Source organism: Cryptomeria japonica, chromosome 5, assembly GCF_030272615.1.
Source record: "Cryptomeria japonica chromosome 5, Sugi_1.0, whole genome shotgun sequence".
NCBI lineage: Eukaryota > Viridiplantae > Streptophyta > Pinopsida > Cupressales > Cupressaceae > Cryptomeria > Cryptomeria japonica.
In genome coordinates this window covers 160,343,435-160,369,182 of record NC_081409.1, presented here as the reverse complement: position 1 = coordinate 160,369,182, position 25,748 = coordinate 160,343,435, and the positions used below count along the sequence as shown (strand labels likewise).

The window sequence follows — 25,748 nt, the reverse complement described above, 5'->3', positions numbered from 1 at the left end:
TCTCGGTTGAAGGGAAAGGCAAAGGTATAATGGGTAACTCATCTATAATTTTGAAAGAGAATAAGGCATTGGATGTAGAGCCCCCAGTAGAATATAATGTACAGGACACAGAGGTGATATTGGCAAATGTAGAGATACCGGCAAATTGACAGAGTGTACAGGTTACAAATGTTGAGGACAATACTCCTCGGGATCAGAATATACAGGTTGAGGACACGGTTCATAAAGAGGAACCGACAGTAATTGATAATGCACCAAGTGGTGAAACCACTGGTGCAAAAGAGGAAGATATAAAAGTTAATAAACCATCAGAGGAGAAGAAAGAGGAATCCAACAGGGAACTGATAGCGATCACATCATTGTTGTCAATTGACACCTCATAGGTAGAGAAGAAAAGCATAACTAAGATGAGTTCTACTGAGCTCATGATGATGGTTGCACAGAATATGATGAAGGAAGGATCTATGGACAAAGGAATTATTGATCAGTCTATCCCAATTTTGCATAGACTTGTCCCAGAGTGTCATTTTGACAAAGGAGCAAGCCCATATGGAAAGCTCAAAATAATTACAAAGCACATTGCTAAGGACTTTCAATCTTTATAGTAGATATCTAACAGATAGGCATTGGAGAGATTCACACAAGCTAAGAGAGATACTTTTGATCAAATGACTGAATCAAAGAAGAAAGTGATTACTGATAAATTGAAGTTAATTGATAATGCTTTAAGGCAATGTACTAATATTTACAAAGTATTTTGTAACACAAGTTTACTTACAATGGAGATAGATAAAGGGGTTAAGGATTCACAAGAGAAATTTGTAGGTATAGTCAATTCTTTTGATGGCACAAATCCTTTGACTGCATCTATTCATGGACATATTTTGGTATTGGAAGCTCAAGTTTCATCTCTTGAAAGATAAAAAGACAAAATCATAAGGAGAGCTAAAGGTCTCAGAGGATTGGTGAGTCCCTAGTTGGACTCATTGAGTGTACATAAGAAAGAATGCATTGATTTGGTTGGTAAGCCCACATTGGCAGAGCTTAGTGAGAAAGAGTCATATGCTCACATGCTTAATGGAATTGTATCTATTTCCAACACATTTAAATCCGGTTGGTATACTTATCTAGATACTTTGGAGAATGCCTATCAAAAAATTTAAGTATATTTAGCTCCGATAAGAGATTTTGGGACACACTCTTTGTACAGTATTTCAATCTTCATCCCGGTTTTTGGTATTTTTCATGGCATTGATGTCAAAGGGGGAGGTATAGGTGAAAAATATATTCATGACATTAGGAGATATGTAGGTATGGATTATTTTGTACAGATCATGATCACAGATGGATAATCAACTCAAGGGGAGCAGTCTTAGGGTGAAACTGACATATGGAAACCATTATCATTTTTCACATGAGTGTTGCAATCAATGCCAAAGGAGGAGATTGTTGGAAATTGACACTCATTTTATTGGTTTCAATATGTTCTCATTGATGGAAACATGTTCCAGCTTTCATATTTTGGTTTGGTTGTTTACCGACTGACACTTCACCGGCACTGGCACCGACAAGTATCTTCACCAGTAGGAAGGATTCTTTGGTACCGACATTGCAAGCCGACATGACTTACATTCAGGATACCGGTATTGGAGGTCGACATCATTTGGGAGATCCAGCAATCGGCAATTGATTTTTATATTTATTCATTTATGTAATTGTGTCGACATGTATATTCATTTTGTAATTATCTATGTAAGCTGACATGAGGCATGAAAGATTGTGAGGGTATATAGGTCAGTTGATAAGATCATTGTGTGATATGTTAGAAAGTGAGAGATATGAGAGTGATATTTTTAATGTGAGGAATGTTGATTATGTAAGAGGTTATTCCGGTAAGGGTTTACGGTTTTAGAACCAAAACAGTCAAATCTTGAACCGGAATTGTATTCAAACATAGGAGATGTTATCATTGCAGTTCACTCATTCTTTCGGATTGTAGTTTGGATTTGTATGTAGTCAATGAGACTCCTTTTTTGTGATGAGCAGTGTGCTCTAGGCTATAAGCCTTCTTGCATGTGCAGGCCCCCAATATTATGTAATATCTTTTCATATGGCTAGTGGATTGATATTGTGGGTCACAAATCCCACTGTGGTTTTTCATCTTTGAGGTTTTCCACGTAAAATTCTTTGTGTTATGGTATTCATTTGTTTGATTGGCTTATTGATTGTTTTACTTCTTTATTGTTTTACTTCTTTCAATTGTATATGTATCGGTTTACCGATTGGTGTATGCATGTTATAATAAGGTTAAATTTAAATATTCTGGTAGAACACTGATTCACCCCCCCCCCCCCCTCTTAGTGTTCTTGGATTCCAATGGATAAGTACCTACTGAAATTAAGATTTAATAAAGGGACTACTGACAACAATCTGTATTTTAAGATTGAGAATGATAACATCATGATTATTGAAGTTTTTGTTGATGATATTATCTTTGGAGGAGATGATGACTTAAGTTTGTTGGTGATATGTAGAAATAATTTGAGACGTATATGATAGGAGAGATGAAATTTTTATTAGGTTTGTAGATTTCATAGACTAGAAAAGGTATTTTTATATCTCAAACTAAATATGTGAAGGAATTGTTGAACAAGTTTGGGTTAGATGACTCCAAACTGGTTGGAACTCCTATGGTGACTGGCTGCAAATTGTCTAAGAATGATGAATCTTCGAAAGCTAATCAGAGTTTGTATAGATCTATGGTTAGTGGACTGGTATATCTTACTCAGACTGGATTGGATATTATGCATGCTATGTGCATGGTTGCTAGATATCAAGATGATCCGAAAGAGAGTCATGTCACTATTTTAAAGAGGATATTCAAATACTTGAAAGGAACTATGGATTATGGTTTATGGTATCCGAGGAATAATGATTTCATGTTATATGCTTACATTGATGCTGATTGGGCTGGTGATGTTGATGACCGGAAGAGTACCTTTGGTGGTGAATTCCTTTTAGGTAAGAAATTGGTTTCATGGGATAGTAAGAAACAAGATTCAATATCCTTATCTACTGCTAATGTTGAGTACATTGCTGTTGTTGGTAGCTTCACTTAGGTAGTTTAGATGAAGCAAATGTTGAAGGATATCAAAGTTATCTATGATGAGCCTACTGTCATATACAATGATAATTCAAGTCCTATTAATATGTCAAAGAATCTGGTGCAACATTCAAAGACTAAACATGTGTCAATCAAATATCTTTTCTTGAGAGAGAAAGTCAGTGAAGAAGAAGTGAAGTTGAAATATGTATCTACAAAGGAACAAATTGCTAACATTTTCACTAAGCCTTTGACTATAGATACATTTGTCTATTTGAGAGACAAGTTAGGGGTATTGTTAGATGCTAGGACAGTCCTAAAACCACTGAGAGGAAGGGTGAATCAATGTCTAACCGGTAGATGAAAGATTTAGACTTCTTTGCAACTTTACAACCCAAATTAATATATTGATAAACAAATAATAATGCAGTAAAGAGAAACAAAAGTATAACCATCAATACACACCATAACATAGATATTTTTAGCGAGGAAACCTTGTACGGGAAAAACCTCAGTGGGATTTGTGACCCACAATATTTACTCATTGGCCAATATGAATAAATATTACTCGTACAATAGGGGCATGCACATGCAAGAAGGCCAACAGTCTAGAGCTCACTGCTCAACAACAAAGTGGAGTCCCACTGACTACAATTGGATGGTTAAATCCAATAACAATGTATTGCTCAAAATAGCATCTGCAATGTTGGATTCAGAACCAATTTAAGCTCTGTCTGATACCTCTTCCATAAACCTTTCTTCACTCTATTATACTCTTATTCACTCATCGAATAATTACATCAAAATGTATATATAGTTTATTCGCTATCATAACCCATCACATCTCATATATTGCTTTCTTACATTACCTAATTACATTTCATAAATGACCTAAAAGATATTATACATATATGAGTCTTTACAATACATCATGTCGGCTATACAAATATAATTACAATACAAAACAACATTATTTCAAGTCGGCTTAGAGTGCAGGTATGGTCTACTGCCGATGTAACTGGATGCCGGTGTGAATAACCTTGTAGTGTCTGTCAGTGTCGATCGGTGTAACCTGTGAACCATGTTACCAATTGGTTTCCATCAATGACAACATCAACTATTCTCATCTGAGTGTATAATGCCAAATATCTCTCCCTTTTCCATTGATGGCAACACTCGTGAGAAAAACAAAAAACTGATATCCAAAATTGAATTCCAAAAACTGAGTCTGCTCTCCTTGAGAAAATGATCTCCTTCTATACATTTTTCTCATACACTCCTCCCCCTTTGGCATCAATGACAAAGAATCTCAAAACAATCAAAGATATTCAAAATTTACCTAGAAACTTGTAACCAGTTATGTACAATCTGGAAAATGTCTGCCAAAACTAAGTTAACGCCTTGCAAAAACTTACTACGGTCAAAAATTATAGTCTTTGTCTGTCGGATCATACCGGTAAGATAATGCATTTGTTGCTCCAGTGATCTTTATCCTTGAATAGTCGCTTTAGACAACTCATTTCGGTGTGTTAATAAGTTGTCCAATCTAGGACCAAGCTTGTTCTTCAACTCCCAGGTTTTCATTCTTAGCCTTGCCTTTTCCCTTTCCAAATTCTCGATCTTCTCTTCATAAAATGCCATTTCCTGATCCAAAACTAAAGTAAGTTCCGAAGAACCAATCATATTATCAGCTATATCATCAATTTCCTTTTGTGTTTTCCTTATTTCTTCATCAATATCATCGGTTAGATGGAGAGGCTTACATTCTTCCCTGTACAACTCTTTGTATTCCAGAATGGTGGGATTTAGTGTCGATAACAAAGAATCAATTTGTTCTATACAGTCTTTAATTGTCCTGTCAAATAATTCATTTTTCTCTTTATTCATCAATGGCCTTAAATGCTAAGGCATTGCATTCTGTAATCTTCTTTATTGAATCTAAAAGTACATCTGTAACATTCTTTGGTCTATAATTCATAGTAGAAGTGCTAGGAAGAGTGCTTGGTTCTACAATTGGTTTTTTTTCTTCTCTGGATGTCTGCAGAGTTACCTTGACCACTTCTTCTATCTTGTCCTCAACCTTACTTTGAACCTTACTATCTATCGATTCAAATATATTTTGTTCATGCCCTGTTTCTATTCCGGTTTCCACTTCTGCTTATGTCGGTATTTCAGTGTTAAGCTGAGTATCATCAGGGATGGATTCTGATTTCTTAACTTCAGTTGTTTCCTTGTCCATTGCAATATTAAAATCCCGAGTGTCCACAGTCATGGTAAAAAGAATGTCCGACTTCGGATCAACATTATCTGCTTTTACTTCCTCTGACTTATATTCTCCGGACTAACTATCTGTTTGTGTCGATGCCTCTAAAATTATTGGTGGGGTGTCCTATGTCAGTGGCGGTAGATTATCCTTAACCATGATATAAGGTATACTGCTAATTTTACCTTTACCTTTATCTACCTTCTGATATACCTTAGTAAATTACTTATCCGCCTTTTGTCTGTCTTTCTCTTCTTTCTTCTCCTTCTCAACAAAGAATATGTCCCACTTATCAATCATTTCATCTCCAATTTCTTTAACTCTGTCGGCCATAAGACTAACTTGCCAATTACCACTCACAAAAACAGTTCTATTGGCTTCAGATATAAGGTCATCAATTTTCTGCTTGGAATTAACAGGATGCACAGCTAATAGAGCTTCTACCTTCAATTTCTTATCAAGTTCCATAACAGAAATTCTCTTTGCTTCTAATATGAAGTACAAATCATTTGGTATAACATATATTACCTCAATAAGGACCTTCTTGTAGATATCTAGATACAAAATAATACTTTCCTCTATAGTTTCCTTATTCGAATCTTTAAAAGAATGATAAAATTTATTTACATTGTTGAAGTTGTCGTCTTGGGTGATTTCATTGACTAACTCTTCTGGTGAAAGAGTATCTGGTTCCTTTGGTTCAGATTTCTTCTTTGGAGTAACTTTCTTCTTAGGACCACTAGGCTCTCTTACAGCCTATTGCTTCTTTCTGAGTGTCCTTGATTTCTTAGGAGATGGAGCAGGTGTCAGTGAGGGTTTTCTTTTCTCTTTCCACCCTTTTGAATTAAGTTGCCTTACCACTATCAGAATTAGATGAGGTAGCCAAGGGAGAAATATGTGCTACCAGTTGTTGTTCTGCTTTTCTTTCTTGTTCAGCAACATCTTTCATCGGATCTAGTTTCAATAGTCCTTTCTTAACAATTTCTACAAACTTAGAAGCGTATTTTATTTATTTTTCTCTTTTCTTTCTCTGCTTCTACATAGCAACACCACTCTCTATAGTTTCAGCATTACCAAATATCTCCTCTATCGATTCTGGTGGAGCATCTAGGAGTATTTTAGCATATGAATCCAAGATGTGTGAATCCACTGCATATCCCATCTCTATAATCCAGACAATTCTAGGTCTAACTGCCTCCATCCAAACTTCATCTCTTTTAATCACAAAGCATATTTTTTTGTCATACTTATCAACAATGCTTTGGGGAATCCTTTCCCTTTGCCTCATTTTTGCTTGAAAATCCTTGAAGTACTCTTTTATCAGTTTGTCACTATCAGATCCCATGTTGGTAATTGCCTCCTTTATCTGTTTTCCAATAGAAATATCATAGGCAAAATCCTTATGTCCAATACCGGGAATCTCATTTGAGAAGTAAAACATTAAACACACAATCAGATTTCCAAATTTAAAGTTTACCTTCTTATCTCCTTTTATTTTATCTAAATTATCTAGCAATTCATCCTTTAACCATTCACAGATGTCAATTTTATCACTATTCAAGATCATCTCATGAGCACTATGAATGCATAAATTAGATACAGAATTCAGTCTGTTAGTATGAGCAACTTTATAACCAATGACCATACTTGCAAATTTAACATTGTTATATTTTATATCATTAATCCTAAGTGATCTGTTGTCAAAAGTAGCTCCGGTTAATCTCATAACCTATTTGTTTGGAATTTTCTTTTTCTTGTCAGGCCTAGTGTCGGTGGAGGGTAAACTAGTAACAACTCTTATAGCTTTCTTAGTGATCTTAAATACTGAGACTAACCACATAAATTCATCGGGAACCCTACTAAGAACATAGCGGATGGTTTCATCTAAGAATTCAGGCATGTGGAGGATGTTAATGAACCCTAAATCCTCAACAATCTTATGTTCTGGTTTAACTACCCCTTGTTTGTCAGGAATAACATTTATGAACATATTCTTCAAATATCTGGACACTAAACTTTCAATGTTACAATGTATGTATGCCCTAGGGTCTTTAGCAATCACGACTCCCTTCGGGATTCTGGAAAATGCACCAATGGAGTCATCCAGGTTTGCTATCTTAGAAATTATTTTGAAAATGGATCTCAATCATTTTATGTTCTCCACAATGGTAAGGTTTGCAATGAATTCAAGAATGGAGGATGAAGAAGCCATTGCGTAAGATAAATACCTTTTAGCTAAGAAATCCTTGAGTGCTCTGAAAAACCTTTGTTGATTTGCCTTTGCGATGCCTTTTCTCAATTTCGCTCTCTTTGAATGCTTGAATGCTTGGTGAGATGAAATGAGAAGTTATAGTGCCTTTATAACCAAAAATTTAACTTACAACTGTAATAAATGCTTTGTCGATGAAGTGAAAAATCCACATATCTACCGGTAAAGAAGAATTATAACTTCTTACCACAAACTGAGGGTAAATGCATGATTTTCAATTAGTTTCCTTACCCCTAAGGATTATTCCTTAGTTAGATGAAGAATCTCCTACCGATGCAGGATTGCCCTGTTCTGTCAGTGCAGAGACAGATTCATCATTCCTCTGATCTCTCTTCATGATTCATTGTTTAGTAGATTCTTGCTTGATTTCATTTACCTTTTCTTTTCCTTTATCATTAGATCCTTTATTGTTCACCAGTACATTCTTGCTTCTACAAAATTTTACAATATGCCCAATCTTGTTACATGCATAACAAGTTACATTATTCCTCTGAATATCTTTTCCATAACCTTGACCAGTTTGAGTTCTGCATTGATTAGATAAATGTCCAAATCTACCATAAACATAGCATTTCACATTCATTCTGTAATTTTCTGAGTTATGTCCATTTTTATTGCATTTGGAACATTGGCCAATGGATGAGTTTGTATTCTGATTATTCCTAAATCTACATTGATTTTCTCCATGACCAAATTTGTTGCAATTAAAACATTTCCCATTGAATTTATAAGCAATAGGTTGCCTTACTGGTTTGCTATGATCATGATAGTTTGCAGTCCCAGAACTTTCTCCATGTTCAAATCCAAGTCCAATTGTTTCTCCATTAGGTTTTTGACTTTTCAGCATATCATCAAGCTTCTCTGAACTCTTCTTGAATTTTTCTTTGTATTCATTTTTAGTGACCAACTCACTTTCCAAAGTGCTAACCTGTCTCATAAGTTCCTCTTTGTCATGTTGCATGTGAATCGAATCTATTGTGAGCATATTATTTTCATAACCGAGCCTTAGAGATTCATCTGATCTTTCATTAAGTCTTCTGGTCAAATATTCTTCATTCCTCTTTCTATCTTCAATATCCTTGCATAATCTCATGGTTAAATCTTGCATCTCATTCTTCATGTTACTGTTCTCTTATCTCAGTTTCTCTGCAATATCTCTAAGAGTTTCATTTTCTTCATCATCTTGGTTTTGCAATTGCACGTGTAATTCTTTTCTCTTATTCTTTGATATAACTAGGTTATATTGAAGTGCTTTGATAAAGTCTGGTTCATTGTCCAGTTTGATATTCTTCAATTTCATCAAATATTCAAGAGTTCCTTCCAACTGTTGTCTCAAACTTTCCATCAGTACCGGTTTCAAAATCTTCCTCAAGCTGTTAGGCTTTTGCAAATAGAGGACTAGGCTCTGATACCAATTGTTAGATGCTAGGACAGTCCCAAAGACACTGAGAGGGGGGGTGAATTAGTGTCTAATCGATAGATAAAATATTTAGACTTGTTTGCAACTTTACAACCCTAATTAATATATCAGTAAACAAATAATAATGTAGTAAAGAAAAACAAAAGTATAACCATCAATACACACCATAACACATATATTTTTGGCGAGGAAACCTAGTAGGGGAAAAACCTCAATGGGATTTGTGACCCACAATATTTAATCACTGGCCAATATGAATAAATATTACTTGTACAATAGGGGCTTGCACATGCAAGAAGGCCAACAGCCTAGATCTCACTGCTTAACAACAAAATGGAGTCTCACTGACTACAATTGGATGGTTAAATCCAATAACAATGTATTGCTCAATATAGCATCTACAATGTTGGATTCAGTACCAGTTTAAGCTTTGTCTAATACCTCTGCCATAAACCTTGCTTCACTATGTTCTACTCTTATTCACTCATCAGATAATTACATCAAAATGTATATACAGTTTATTCGCTATCATAACCTATCACATCTCATATATCGCTTCCTTACATTACCCAATTACATTTCATAAATGACCTACAAGATCTCATACATATATGAGTCTTTACAATACATCATGTCAGTTATACAAATATAATTACAATACAAAACAATATTTTTTCAAGTCGTCTTAGAGTGTCGGTATGGTATGTTGTCGGTGTAACTGGCTGTCAATGTGAATAACCTTGTAGTGCATGTCGTTGTCAGCCCATGTAACCTATGAATCATGTTACCAGTTGGTTGCCATCAATGACAACATCAACTATTCTCATCTGAGTGTATAATGCCAACAGTTATCTACCCCTCCTAATGAGAACTAGATGCATTGAGCTGCATCAATCCATTGGACTTCATAGTCTTATTTCTTTATCCAAATTGATGAGCTGGCAGTTCTCCTCTAGTGGAGTAGTTTGTTGGATTGGTTATCTGTTATTATGGTGAGAGTCATGATTTGTTTATCTAATGGGGAGAGTAAGTTTGGTTTTCTATTTTCAGATCTTTGGCATTGTTGTCAAAGGGGGAGAGAAGCATGCAAAAAACTATTTTATCTACTTGATCTTAGGGGGAGATTTGTTGGAGATGTTTTCTTTCTTTGCATTGATTGGTTTTCACATTCATATGTTGCCATCAATGTCAATGGGGGAGATTGTTGGACATTGTTGTTGCTAGGATATGTTGTTGTCATTGATGTCAACTTATTCATGCTTTGGTGATTGCAGATTGGTTTATTGGGATTTTGGTTTGGTGTATGGAGTATTTATAGTATCATTATATTATTTAGTATTGGTTTTGGTGATCCGAAAAGCTTAATTGATCTTATCATATGATCCAATTTTGCAGTTTGTTTTTTTGGTCAGTGCTTTGCAAAGTTCAGTATTTCCTCCAGTATATTCTGGAGTGATCAGATCTTGACCTGAGATTTTGGGATATTGTTTGGAATGGTCTTGTGTATCTTCATTTCAGATGGTTGGTGAATTGGTGCTCTGCAAGTTATATTTCTTTGTGTTAGTTGTTGTTGTTTGAGTGTTCTTGCATTTCAAACTTTGACAGATGAAGATTTGATAAATGGTGTTGGTGCAGTAGTTACTGATTATTTTCACGTGCTTGTTGATATTTCCTAATTGTGTCCTATTTGTCTTGATGATATTCATCTATTGTTGTGTGTTTTCTTGGTCATTTCACTAAACCGGTGATGTTCTTTGAGTTATATGGTTTTTCTGGTGGTGTAACGTGTTGCGGTTGATCTTGGCATGATTTCTAGTGGGGTTGCATGTTTGGAGATTTGAATTAGGTCCATGTTATGCCATGCATATCATTATATTGGTCTGGTGGTTAATCTTTGTATCATATGACGTAATTTTGTAATTGTGGGTTGAGGGTTTAGCTGACCTTGTTGTCAAGGTTGATGAGTTGTATAAATAGGTGATATAGTCATGTAATTTAGGTATCGTGGTTAAGTCTACATTATCAGAGAGTGGTGTATGTGCAAACAATTGATTCATACTTGGGCATTGTGACAAAGCAGAGATTGGTGTTGCAGAGAAAACAATTATGCTTAACTAGAACTGTCATCAGGCATTTGGAGATGTTATTCCTTTAGTTCATTTCTTCTAGATTGTAGTCTGAATCTTATGCTAAGTCAATGAGACTTCCCTTAGGTTTGTATCCTTCCAGGTCATTATCTTTTGAGCAGTGAGCTCTAGGCAATGTGCATGAATGCATGTTCATTCCCCATTATAATATTTACACATACTACTGCAAAATATCATCTTATTGTGGGTAGGTTCCTACCGTGGTTTTTCCCTTAACTGGGCTTTCCACGTCAAAATCTTGGTGTTTTGTGTTTTTCTTTCAATTTCCTTATCTTTGTTATTGTTGTAGCTTATGAGATCTGTATTTGTGGTTAAATTTGTAGATTTGGTGAAAGTTGATTCACCACACCCCCCCTCTCTCTCAGTTTTCCTTCATTGTTGTTGCCAATAAGATCTATGTCTACGTATTCCTTTTATCTTTCTTCCTCCTAGGAAGACATTAATGGTATCATGTAATGTAACATTATCAAAATTGCTAAAAATATATATCTTTTGTCATGGAAATATTTATGTGTGATGTATATTCATTTTAATGGATCTAATCGAAAAATGGGAAAATTGAAGGTAGAGGTGTTTGGGTTGAGTTGGAGGGAGAGTTGTGGTCATCAATTATATTAAAAGGAGTCCTTGAATATGTTTATCATTAGAAATTTCTATTTTATAACATCATGCTTCACATTTAGGTCCACCCATATGTATGAATTTTTAGTATATAAACTAAATATAAATATTTTGAGTAATATTCATTTCATTCTTGATTTATATGTCTTTTTTGATCTCCACAATCATATTTCTCAATTACTCCATTCAACCACATTAGTTGTTGTACTAGACAATATTGGAGTTCTAAAGATTACCTTGTTAAAGTTTTCTAACCTAAATGTGTACATAAATTTTTCTCATATTATAATTAGACTAGAAAACAAGGCCAATCCCCTAAAAAACCCATATGCTAATGAGGAAAAGAAAAATGGTTTTCAAAGGTCATGGATCCAACTCCAAGGTCTTTGTACCCAAAAGTACAACTAGAAAAGATATTTGAGGCTCCCTAAATGGCCATAGAAAGGACAACAATGCTCATGTGTTGAAGCTAATTTTCCGTTAAAAGACATTGATAGAGAATGAATCATATAAAATGAGCCAATTTAGGTTCCAACATAGTAGTCGAGATGCATTGAAATCATTAAGGCCATGCTCTAAGACAAGACAATTGCCAATATGATAGTTAATATCTTCAACTATAGACAAATGTGGAGAGAGATACAAATAGCATTTACAAGGCTTATAAATCTAAAAAGGGGTATGCAAGTACCATTTCCAAACATTTTACTAAGGTTCGGAATATCAAACCCTAAATTTATATAGCATTTGAAGGGAATAGAAGCAATAACTAGTTAGAAAAGTCGCTTGACCTTGATTGACAAGCATAAAGGAAATAGAAGCAATAACTAATCAGAAAAAAGTCTGTTGGTCTTGATGGACAAGCTTGAATGGAATAGAGAAATAATTACTTAGAAAAAAAGAAAAGTCTCCTGTCTTCATTGGCAAGCAAAAACTACTTAGAAAAGACTCTTGGTCTTCATTAGCAAATTTGAATTTAAGCTTGAACTCATCCTACGTTAGAATTGTTGGCTCTATGAATAAGATTTGGAAGAGTACGCACTCAATATTAGAATTGTAAGCTCTATGAATAAGGTCTGGAAGCATAGGCACTCATTGTATAGATACCTGAGGATGGGAGACAATCAAATGAACTGTCCGTTGATGGATAACCCATCGTGAAAATCATCTGCAGCAATCTAAGCTGCGTTAAGTTCTAAATTTGATTCGATATTGTGTGGCCCATCTCAAAGATAGCCCTCCAAAAATTCTCAATGGCCACCCATGGAAGAAGGCCAAATAGGGGGTTTGGAAATGGTTTTCAACCAGTAATTGACGCGGCTCGGTTATAACCTCTGTAGCTGCGTCATTGCCCCAAGCGCAAAGATGCTTGCTGCCTCCTTCCACTCTTGCTTTATACTCATTCATACTCGCGTAATTCTTTCAGAATGAATGTGGTATTAAAACTTTCATGTGGTGTAATATTACCACGCAACCATAGCAGGCGGTGCCTGATATAAGAGCAATATGAAGGAACATTACATTTTCAGCAATCTTAGTTACATAATCATGGATTCTTTACATGCCTCCTATTTACTAACTTAATACAGGTGCATTTGCTAACTTGTTAAATGGCACAGAGCTATCATTCGTGTTACTAAGTTGTTGCTGGTGGCTGCTAAGAAAGAACTGTTCCTAACCAACAGCTGATTTCTAAATTTCCTTTTTCTAAATATGAATATTTATCTATTATGTGTAGGATATGTTGGAGTGGTGGAAGGAATAAATCCTCAATTTCAAGGAACAAATATATCCCAATTCGTTGTCATGATAAGAAGATTTAGCTGCAAAATTTTAGACATTGATGTTTTTAAATTAATATATTTAAATAATTATATTTGAAACATACATAATTAAAAACATATAATTATTTTAAATTCTTATATGTATATGTATATGTATATGTGTACAAATTTTGTTATTTATATAATAGAGAGTATAAATGTATCATTCAATATAAATAAATAATATTTGAGTATCAAAATTCTTTTTATAGATATTGTATGCCTGGAATGTGGTATCAACCTACAAAAGGAGAAAACAATTCAAACACACACATGAAACATTATATTAGAGGTTAGAAATCCAAACAAAGCAAGTTAAATGAATCTAAACTCTTTAAAATTGTTCCATGTTCCTCTATCTCCAAGGATCTTCAAGATTCAAGGTGGCTCTCAGCTTGGAAGGGCATTTGATTCTCTAATATGACAACCTAAAGAATGAGATTTAAATGATTCTAAGATCTAAATGGAAGGCAATCAAGATCCTAGTGATGAATTAGATATGAAACTAGATGATGATAGGATGCAAGATATTGATATGAAGTTTAAACTAGTATGAAAATGATACTAAGATGAAGCTAACATGATATGAGATTAACATGATATATCTAAGATTATAATGTTACCAAAATGATCTAAAATTATATTCTATCAAAGAGAGATAATATGCTTAATGTTATGAGACTATAAGTTTGATGCACAAAGACTTGATCATTTTGAAGAGTGAATGGGCTCTATTTATAGGGAAAATAGGGCAATGGATGGTCAAGATTGGATAATCTTATCAAGGGCTAGGATTGAAAGTTAATCAATCCATGTTTACAATTCTCACCAATGAAATGGTGACAATTGTCAACAAGAGATTGCTTAAGAGGAGATGTAAGAAGTATTAAATGCTTTAGAGGACATGCAGGCTACCTTAGGAGGTAAGGCTAAGGTTAGCTTAGGGTTATCCATTGGACAAAGCTTTTACCCAAAGGATAAACTCTTGTGCAAGGGTTAAAGGAATAACCATGGTCAAAGCAATGAATGCTTGATGAGACCCTTGGGTTAGATGAAGGTTGAGTTAACCATTAATGGTTTGGAAGACTTTCAAGGTTAACTTGTTGAAGACATAAAGCCTTTAATGGTTTTCAAAGACTTTGAGGGTTTGAGAAGTGACTTCTCTTTGTTTAGGGATGTGACAATATTTAGGACATGGGTTAGGCTAATTTAGAAGTGATTAGAAGAATCTAGAAGGGGGTTTAGAGAGGCAAGTGGGAGATGTAGGATTTTGCAAGTGGATGGAGGGTAATTTTAATTAAAATAAATTACTTTATTTCAACTAAAATAGATGCAATTTGCATAAATGTATGTGGGGGATTAAAATAAATTAATTAATTTTATTTACTTGCAAGGAATAATTTAATTAAATGTAAATTTCATTACAAGGGGAGAAAGGGAAACTAATTAAGTAAAGTGATCTATTTAATTAAAAGGGTAGAAAAGGCTTTGGTGAATTTAATTAAATAAATTGAATAACTTATTAAATAATCAAATAGATGAATGTGAATAATTTAATTAAATGTAATTTAATTAAATGGCGGAATGAGGTCAAAATGAATATTAAATATTCACTTAAGAAAGTGGTCATTTTTATACATCTACATTTTGCCCCTCTTTGAAGTGACGTGTGTGCACATGTTGATTCAAAGAAAATTTGTCGGATATGATGTCAAAATTTGATCGATATGATGTTGTGGATATGAAAAATTGATTTGATATGAAAAGTCGATGTGATGCCCCAGATTTGATGAATGATATTGATGATGCCTCAGATATGAAGAATTGATTTGATATGAAAATTTGATATGAAATTGATGTTGAGATTTGATATGATAATGCCCCCTCGGGAGATCGTTCATGCACAAAAGGCATGAATGATCTCTCGAAAGAAGAAGAATGCTATTTGAAAGATAGAAGAGTGGATAGTGATGACATGCATGGGTTTGATAAGATTGATTAGATTGATTGGATTGAGATCGAGTCTAGTTTCAAGTATGAAACGTCCTGTATAAGACATGGATGATTGAGCGTCTAGTTTCAGGAATGATACTGCCTGCATAAGACAAAGATGATCGAAGCGTTTGGTTTTAGGAATGATACTGCCTGTATAAGACATGGATGATTGAGAGTCTGGTTTCAGGAATGATATATCCTGTATAAGAGTTGATCAAAACATCTGGTTTGAAGAATGATATATCCTGTATAAGAGCTGATCAAAACATCTAGTTTCAGGAATGATATATCCTGTATAAAAGCTGATCAAAACATCTGGTTTTAAGAAAGCATCAACTGTATAAGACATGATAGATAGTTTGGAAGAATGATGAAGATATGAAAGTGAAGAAAGATTCCATGATGATGCGATGGATATGCATGCGAGGGATGCAATGATGAATGTGACTAGATGATGATTATGAGATGTATCTTGAAAATGAGATGTATGATAATGATAATGATGTGCAACTAAATGTGAGAAATATGATGTGCAACCTAATGCAAGATTAATATGATAATGATGTGCAACTAATGCAAATCTTAATATACAATCTCATTCTCAATGTTGCCATCTATTGTGATCAAAGTGTCGGTGATTCCTTTGTTTTCATCATCGGGCCTAGATTTGTTGAAAGTTGATACAAGAATCATGGTATAATTGAACCATGATGACCTGAGTATAACTTACAAGGATTTTGATATTGCAAGATGACACAAGCGTCGAGGTATAATTGAACCAAGACAACCTGAGTGTTGCTTGTGTAAACAGACAAGAGTTAACCTTTGTCCCATACAAATCCGAAATGTCCTCAGTGATATGCCACCTAATTGCTTTGTAGGACAAATTTGCATGATAAAAGACTTCACTCACAGATAGCAGACAAATAAAACATCACATTCCTTCCTTGCTTCTCTAGTCGTAATACATCCTGGAGGTGCTCAGGAGATATGACAAGCAAAAATTAAGAACCATAAGTACGCATGCATACTATTTGGAATGTATTCTTATCAAATAAAACATCTTGCAAATAGATCTTTTGTTCAATTCCAATCAGTTTAAGTCTGCCATGTCTATCCTTTTTGCATTGTCATTTGTCATTTGTTGGTTGTTCTGATCCTTGTTGTCTTCTTACATGTTTGGTCTGATGTTGAAAATCCTGAAGGTGAAATGCCCTCAACGAGGCCAGGATTTTGCCCCTTGTTGTTGATACTACTTTGATATAGATATGTACACTGATCACCAAGCCATGGTGGGATATGATTTGGATAAGTGATTTAGATAAACCAAGGATAGTGACTACGCTAAGTATGTCTAGGATTGATAAGCATTTGTGAATTTTCGGTGATGTCTCAGATGGGTGGATATGATATGTACAATATGACTTGTGAAACATGTACTGCCATCAATTGATAAAGATAAGGCTAACTAGAACAAAATCTAGCAGTCATATTGATCTATGTCATTGTTTTGATTTGTTCGATGATTGATAAGAATGTCTAGTTTCAAAGAGTGAGTACCCCGTATAAGAATGATATGTCTGGTTTCGAGTGTACCTATCCTTGTATAAGACATGTTGATGTTGATGTTGATAGATGGATTGATTATCAAGACTCGATGATTGATAGGAATGTCTAGTTTCAAAGAGTGAGTACCCCGTATAAGGCTGATTTGTCTGGTTTCGAGTGTACATATTCTTGTATAAGACATGTTTGATGCTGATGTTTATTTTGAGTAATGAATTGATTAACAAGATGTGTGATCAATTTGATTATAGACTTTGAGATTTTTCCTGTTGTTGACCTGATTAGATGGATGGTCCATGCTTTCATTTTTTTTTAGTTTCAATTTTTATTTGATTTTGTCGATTTTTAGTTTTAGAATATTTTGATTTTTTTGGATATTTCGGTTTTTTTTTTGAGTTTTTGGATATTTTGATTTTTTTGAGTTTTTGGATATTTCAATTTTTTGAGTTTTTGGATATTTCAATTTTTTAGTATTTGGATTAGAAGAAAGATGTATTTGGTTGCCCAAATGTATAGAAAGACAAGGAATATTATGAATGGATGACTGGACCATTGAGGTGGAAATGGATTTTTTGTCCATTGTTTTGATCAAGATCAAGGATGGAAAAGGGGATATGGATAGAGATAGAATATGGATAGCACTAGATGATGGAAGCAATGAATAGATAGGATAAGGGATATAGATTAGAGGATATGGATAAGGTGTAGAAATATTGTAGATAGCACTGGATGATAGAAACAATGAATAGATAGGATAAGGGATATGGATTAGAGAGTATGGATAAGGTGTAGAAATATTGTAGATAGCACTAGATGATAGAAGAAATGAATAGATAGGATAAGGGATATGGATTAGAGGATATGGATAAGGTGTAGAAAGATTGTAGATAGCACTAGATGATAGAAGCAATGAATAGATAGGGTAAGGGATTGATAGTTCTGATACTTAATATAAGTACAGATCCAATAGCCAACAAGATGAGAGGGGGGGGTGAATCATACAAACTTAATCATCCATAAAAACATTAGATTCAACCTCGGTAACATATATATCAGTCATATAACCAAAACTGTCAAACATGCAAACTTATAAGCATATGAACAATATAAACCTCATAACACCAGATTTAACGTGGAAACCCAAATAGGGAAAAACCACTATGGGATTTTGGACCCACTAAGAAATATACTCTTCTAGAGTATGCTTGGTTAAAAGCAAATCCTGTTCAAGATTACAAACACATTGCTAGATGTGACTCGATTAAAGGATTTCCCTTAGATCTGTTAGGATCTTCACTTTGTTAGAAGTGACCTTGTTAAAGGATTTCAAACACTCAATAAGAATGTCACCTTGCTAGAGGATTTTAAAAATATGATGGTTAAGTCCACTCGGTTAAGAGATTTTCTGCTACTTCTCAAAATAACAGTAATAAAAATATGTCTGCAACTTCACATCTAAAAATGTTGAAGCATATTCTCATTTGCTCAATACAATCAATTCATAGGACTTATCTTGTCCCTCTACTAGGCTCTATACTCTATTATCAAAACAGGTCTTCAAGCTTCTATGCTCGGTAATCACTATGTAGCATCCCTGTGCATACACTTGCCCGCATACATTGTTTATCAACAGTTTCCTATTTATAAACAATCTTCCAACCTCTTAATCTTCTTGATCACATTTCCCATGATCAATCATAGCCATCAGATCTTCAATCTTGTCCAGGTTCAATGCATCCTTCGATCTGAAAATGTTTTACCTCACCTTGGAACTTGCATTTTCACCTTGGAACTTGTGTTAGGGTTTTGCGGTTCAATCGAAGCTGTAGATATTTCTGCCGATCTTTCTTTACCATAGATTCTTTAACAATCTTCATACACAGCTTACCAATCATTTAATCCACTCCAGCTCATCAGCTTCCTTCATTAAATATCACATGTAAACATTTAATGCATTCTGTTATAGCTCAGTTGTAACTCGGTAAATACTAAACTTCACTCGGTAGACATTCTGCCTTTATTATTTGATAGCGATAACCTTAGGGTTTACCGACTAGGTTCCTTAGGGTTTATCGATTAGGTTCTTTAGGGTTTACCGACTAGGTTCTTTTATCGGTAACATAGTATAGTATTAACCTTTCAAACAATAGCATATGTAGGATATCAAAACAATCTAAACATCATGATCTCATCATTGTCTAACTCGGTAATAGTTGCCCATTGAATAACTTATTCATCCCTTTATTCATCATATTCTTTCCTGTGTCTTTTACCGACTTCTTTATAATCATCAAATCATACTTCTTAAGATATGGCAACATCATACTGAATTAGAAAATCAATTTCTTGACATCAATGACAAAATAATAATATTAAGATAGTAATCATCCTTAATTAGATATATCCATAGTCATCAACAACCTTCTCAATATCCTTATTGAAATGCCGACAATCTCTCATTGTAATTGGAATGCCAACCTTCTTCTTGCCTGTTATAATGCCAACAATCTCCCCCTTTGGCATTGATGGCAAAGCCAATTGATTTGACTTTATTGATTCGGATTCAGATTGCTATGAAATTCTGAAATGCTCTCCCTCTATCATTAGTCTTATCCCCGGTTCTGAAATGTAGTCTTCTCCTTCGATCAGTAGACTTCTCCCCCATACATTAGTCTTCTCCCCCTTACATTAGTCTTCTCCCCCTTTGACAACAATGCCAAAAATGAAAAGAACTAAAAACATAATTTCTTCTTCTGAGAAGTAAATTCCATTCTGTTATGTATCAATTAAGTCTCGGTCAAAGCATTTTTTCTTCAATTCCTATTCCCTGATTATTGTTTCCTGCACACCTTTAGAAAACCTCCTAAAGTGTGTAAATCAAAATCAACTCCTACAAGATATTTTGTGTAGTCATCGAATTGATGCTTTCACCGAACTCGGTCAGTGAATGGAAGATAGGGGTAGGACCCCTAACTAACTTCTGAGATACTCAAAAGTGTCCTTTGGTAGTGGCTTGGTGAAGATGTCTGCAATTTGTTCCTTTGTGCTAACATACTCCAAAACCACTTTCCTCTCTTGAACTTCTTCTCTAAGATAATGATATTTGATAGAGATGTGCTTTGTCTTAGAGTGCATAACAGGATTCTTTGAAATGTTAATGGCACTAGCATTATCATAGAATATAGTTACTAGCTTAGTAACTTGCTCATTTATGCCTTCCAACAATTGTTTGATCCATGCTATATTGGTGCAATTCAGTGCTGCAACAACATATTTAGCTTCTGCTGTTGACTGAGAAACACATCCTTGTTTCTTGCTAGGCCAACTCACTAGTCTTTCTCCTAAAAAGAAAGCTCCTCCACTTGTGCTTTTCCTGTCATCAATGTTGTATGCCCAATCAGCATCAGTATAAACTTTTAAATCAAAAACATTTCCTTTCCGATATACTAAGCCATAATCTTCAGTGCCCTTTAAGTATCTAAAAATTCTTTTGATTGTCGTCATGTGTGTTTCCTTAGGATCTGTAGAAAATCTTGCAACAATACCTACTGCATGTGCTATATCTGGCCTGCTGTGAACAACATATTGCAACTTTCCAATCATAGATCGATAAAGTGTCTCATCAATAGATGTAGATTCATCATTCTTTGATAGTTTACAGTTGGTAGTCATAGGAGTACTTACTAGTTTTGAATCCTCCATTCCAAATTTCTTCAAGATTTCCTTTATGTACCTGGAAATGTTCCTTCTTCACTTTTCTGATCAAACTTACCATTTTTGTCATCTTTGTGAACATAGCATCTACTCCCAAAGATTTTAAAATAACTTACATTAGGTTTCTTGTCATACCAAATTTCATAGGGTGTCTTCAAAGATCCTTTCTTCAGTTGTACTCGGTTTAGGGTGTAAACTATTGTGCTTATTGCTTCTCTCCAAAATGTCTGTGGAACTTTCTTTTCAATCATCAAGGTTCTGGCACAATCCACAATAGATATGTTTCTTCTCTCAGCTATCCCATTCTACTATGGAGTTCTCGGTGTAGAGACTTGTCTTTTTATACCATGATCATTGCAAAATAAGTTGAACTCATTAGAAGTAAACTCTCCTCCTCTATCTGATCTGTGACATTTCAGTTGTCTTCCTGTTTGATTTTCAACTCTAGCCTTGTACCATTTAAACATTTGAAAAGCTTCTAATTTTTCTTTTAAAAACATCACTGACATCATCCTTGAGTAATCATCCACAAATAATATGAAATATTTATCACCATAATCACTCTGAACTTTCATAGGACCACAAAGATCAATATGCACAAGATCTAAAATTCCCTTAGAAGTGTAGGACTTACTTGTAAAGCTTGATCTTGTCATCTTACCCATCTAGCATCCTCGACACATAGCATTCTTAGGTTTTTCAAGACTTAGTGCTTCTTACTTATTTTTATCAGATTATCAAAATTAACATGACAAAACCTTTTATGCCATAACCAGGTATCATTTATCCTTGTATATAGACATTTATTCTGAGTTGAGTCAAGATGAAATTTATTACCTTTTGTTTGTGTCCCGGTAGCAGCTAACTTTCCATTCTTGTCATGAACTTTGACAATTCCCTTCTGAAATTCTATTCGGTAACCTGTGTTGTTTAGCTGTGCTACACCCAACAAATTGTATTTCAAACCTTCAACCCAATAAACATCATTACATTTAGCATTGTCAAGAAGTGTTATGGATCCTTTACCTCTTACTGGACATGGTGCATCATTACCAAATCTTACATAGCCTCCATCATAATCATCTAATTTAATAAACTTGTGTTTATCACCTGTCATGTGATGTGAGCATCCACTATCTATAATCCAAGAATCATTAGTGTTTATGTGAGATATTAGGGCTTTTTCTTCATACCTTTCTTCATCTGATCCATCCTTGATAGCCACATAAACAACTTCCTCTGTATCAGTCTCATCTAATTTATCATCATTAGATTCCTCATCAGCTATTAAGCATGTCTTTCTATCTCTTCTTCTGAAGTCTCGGTGTCCTCTGTAATGGTTATCTTTCTGTCTGTCATCTCGATAATCTCTCTTTTCAGTAAAATCTTTGTCAAGACAGTTAGAAGCCATATGTCCAATCTTATCACAATTGAAACATTTCAAAGGTAGTTTTCCTTTATACTTACCTTTGCCTCTCGGTAACCTTTTGGCCAATAGTGCTTCAAACTCTTCTTGCTTTCTAATTTCTTCATACAGTTTGTGTACTGCTTCCATGTTCTTCTGAAATCTTTCACTTGCTCCACTGTGATCTCCTTCACAGTACTTATACTTTCTTTCATTGCAATCATTAGATTCATCAAGATGAAAAGAACTAAATGCAGATTCAACTTTATTTACCGAAGATCCACTGTTATCAAAATTACTTAACTCAAATGCATGTAGCTTACCAATAGTAGCATCCAAAGAAACTAGCATATTAGGTACAAACCTCAATTCATTGATTGCTGAGACTCAGATTGCATAAGCTAGTAGAAGGGTTCTTAACAACTTACTTGTTATATCTTTTTCTTCAATAGTTCCACCTGCTCCTTTGATTTGATTGACAATCTCCTTTAGTCTTGTACTGTACTGAGTTATGTTCTCACCTTCATTCATCCTCGTAGATTCAAGTTGTCCTCTTAAACTATCCACTTTTTCTCTTTGAACATGTTCATCTCCACCATACACAGTTATGAGCTTAGTCCACATTGCCTTTGCATAAGTACATCCTTCTAGATCATTAAACTCTGAATCGGTCAATGCAGATGTTATTTCAATCATTGCTTGAATATGTTCTTGTTTTTCCTTTATCTCTTCCATTGTCAATGGATAGGTGCTCGGTGTGACAAAATCATTCTCCAGATAGTATAAAGCATATTCTCCAATTCCTCATAGATGCAACTTCATCCTTTTCTGCCATGTAGAGAAACTTGACTTATTTAGCTTCGGTGCATCCCTCTTATACATCTTTTGGATCTTTAACTCAAGTGCCTTTAAACTTTTCTTCTGGAGTCCAAAGCTCTGATACCAATTGATAGTTCTGATACTTAATATAAGTACAGATCCAATAGCCAACAAGATGAGAGGGGGGGGGTGAATCATACAAACTTAATCATCCATAAAAACATCAGATTCAACCTCGGTAACATATATATCAGTCATATAACCAAAACTATCAAACATGCAAACTTATAAGCATATGAACAATATAAACCTCATAACACCATATTTAACATGGAAACCCAAATAGGGAAAAACCACTGTGGGATTTCAGACCCATTAAGAAATATACTCTTCTAGAGTATGCTCGGTTAAAAGCAAATCCTATTAAAGATTACAAACACATTGCTAGATGTGACCCAGTTAAGGGATTTCCCTCAGATCTATTACGATCTTCACTTTGTTAGAAGTGACCTTGTTAAAGGATTTCAAACACTCAATAAGAATGTCACCTTGCTAGAGGATTTTACAAATAAGACTGTTAAGTCCGCTCGGTTAAGAGATTTTCTGCTACTTCTCAAAATAACAGTAATAAAAATATGTCTGCAACTTCACATCTAAAAATGTTGAAGCAGATTCTCATTTTCTCAATACAATCAATTCATAGGACTTATCTTGTCCCTCTACTGGGCTCTATACTCTATTATCAAAACAGGTCTTCAAGCTTTTGTGCTCGGTAATCACTATGTAGCATCCCTGTGCATACACTTGGCCACATACATTGTTTATCAACAGTTTCCTATTTATAAACAATCTTCCAACCGCTTAATCTCCTTGATTACATTTCCCATGATCAATCATAGCCATCAGATCTTCAATCTTGTCCAGGTTCAATGTATCCTTCAATCTAAAAATGTTTTACCTTGCCTTGGAACATGCATTTTCACCTTGGAACTTGTGTTAGGATATTGCGGTTCAATCTGAGCTGTAGATCTTCCTGCCGATCTTTCTTTACCATAGATTCTTTAACAATCTTCATACACGGCTTACCAATCATTTAATCCGCTCCAGCTCATCAGCTTCCTTCATTAAATATCACATGTAAACATTTAATGCATTCTGTTATAGCTTAGTTGTAACTCGATAAATACTAAACTTCACTCGGTAGACATTCTGCCTTCATTAACCGATAGCGATAACCTTAGGGTTTACCAACTAGGTTCCTTAGGGTTTACCGACTAGGTTCTTTAGGGTTTACCGACTAGGTTCTTTGCTCGGTAACATAGTATAGTATTAACCTTTCAAACAATAGCATATGTAGGATATCAAAACAATCTAAACATCATGATCTCATCACTGTCTAACTCGGTAATAGTTGCCCATTGAATAACTTATTCATCTCTTTATTCATCATATTCCTTCCTGTGTCTTTTACCGACTTCTTTATAATCATCAAATCATACTTCTTAAGATATGGCAACATCATATTGAATTAGAAAATCAATTTCTTGACATCAATGACAAAATAATAATATTAAGACAATAATCATCCTTAATCAGTTATATCCATAGTCATCAACAACCTTCTCAATATCCTTAATGAAATGCCAACAATCTCTCATTGTAATTGGAATGCCAACCTTCTTCTTGTCTGTTATAATCTCTCATTGGATATGGATTAGAGGATATGGATAAGGTGTAGAAAGATTGTAGATGGCACTAGATGATAGAAGCAATGAATAGATAGGGTAAGGGATATGGGTTAGAGGATATGGATAAGGTGTAGAAAGATTGGAGATAGCACTAGATGATAGAAGCAATGAATAGATAAGTAGATGGTATGGATAAAGTGAAGCAAGATTGTAGAAAGAACAAGATGAATTTATAAAAGGTAATTGATATTAGAGGAAGGATAATGGGAGATATGGTAGGAATAATAGAGTGGATGAACTTTTCCCCCAAGCATTGAGGTTTCCATTTGCAAAAAGGTGATATGTAATATTTTCACAGTATTTAGCACCACTTGAATAAGTGTTCCTGAACTTTTCAAAGATAGAGACCCAACCCACACTTAGAACCTCTGAAAAATTCAATTGAACATATCTAGAAACTAGGAAGTAGACTCAAAAGGGAAGAAGAATTGCAAACTCGATCAAGGTATTTAGTTTTTTATTACCCATGTGTGTGCAAGTGGGTTTATTCTGACTCATATGATCATTGTAATCCTCAGAATCCAACATGGCTACCTACATGAGTTACCTTGACTTCAAAAGCATCCTGGATAGAGCCTCACTACCAGCGAGCTTCCATAGCCCCGACGAGGTTATCATTGTAATCTCACAATTCGTAACCCCGATGGAGTTACTTGCATGTTCCCATAGGCAAGCATTTTAATATTGCATTTCATTGCATTTTTCTTTTCTTGATATTGATTTTCTTGCTCATACTTTTGATAGTTCTTTTTTCTCTTTATTTTTCTTGCATTGGCTTGTAAGTGATGAAACTTACATGGGTCTGATAATTACAGTGACGTTGAAGCAAGACTTTAGATTTTTCACTATCCATTT

General features: G+C 34.6%; 1 non-coding gene across 1 annotated transcript; it reads right to left on the bottom strand.

Moving 5' to 3' along the window:
* Window positions 1–13,042: 13,042 nt before the first annotated feature.
* On the bottom strand, window positions 13,043–13,190 carry LOC131072761 (U4 spliceosomal RNA). The gene has a single exon (XR_009112747.2). It is a non-coding gene; the product is annotated as a U4 spliceosomal RNA (small nuclear RNA).
* Between the last annotated feature and the right edge of the window lie 12,558 nt (window positions 13,191–25,748).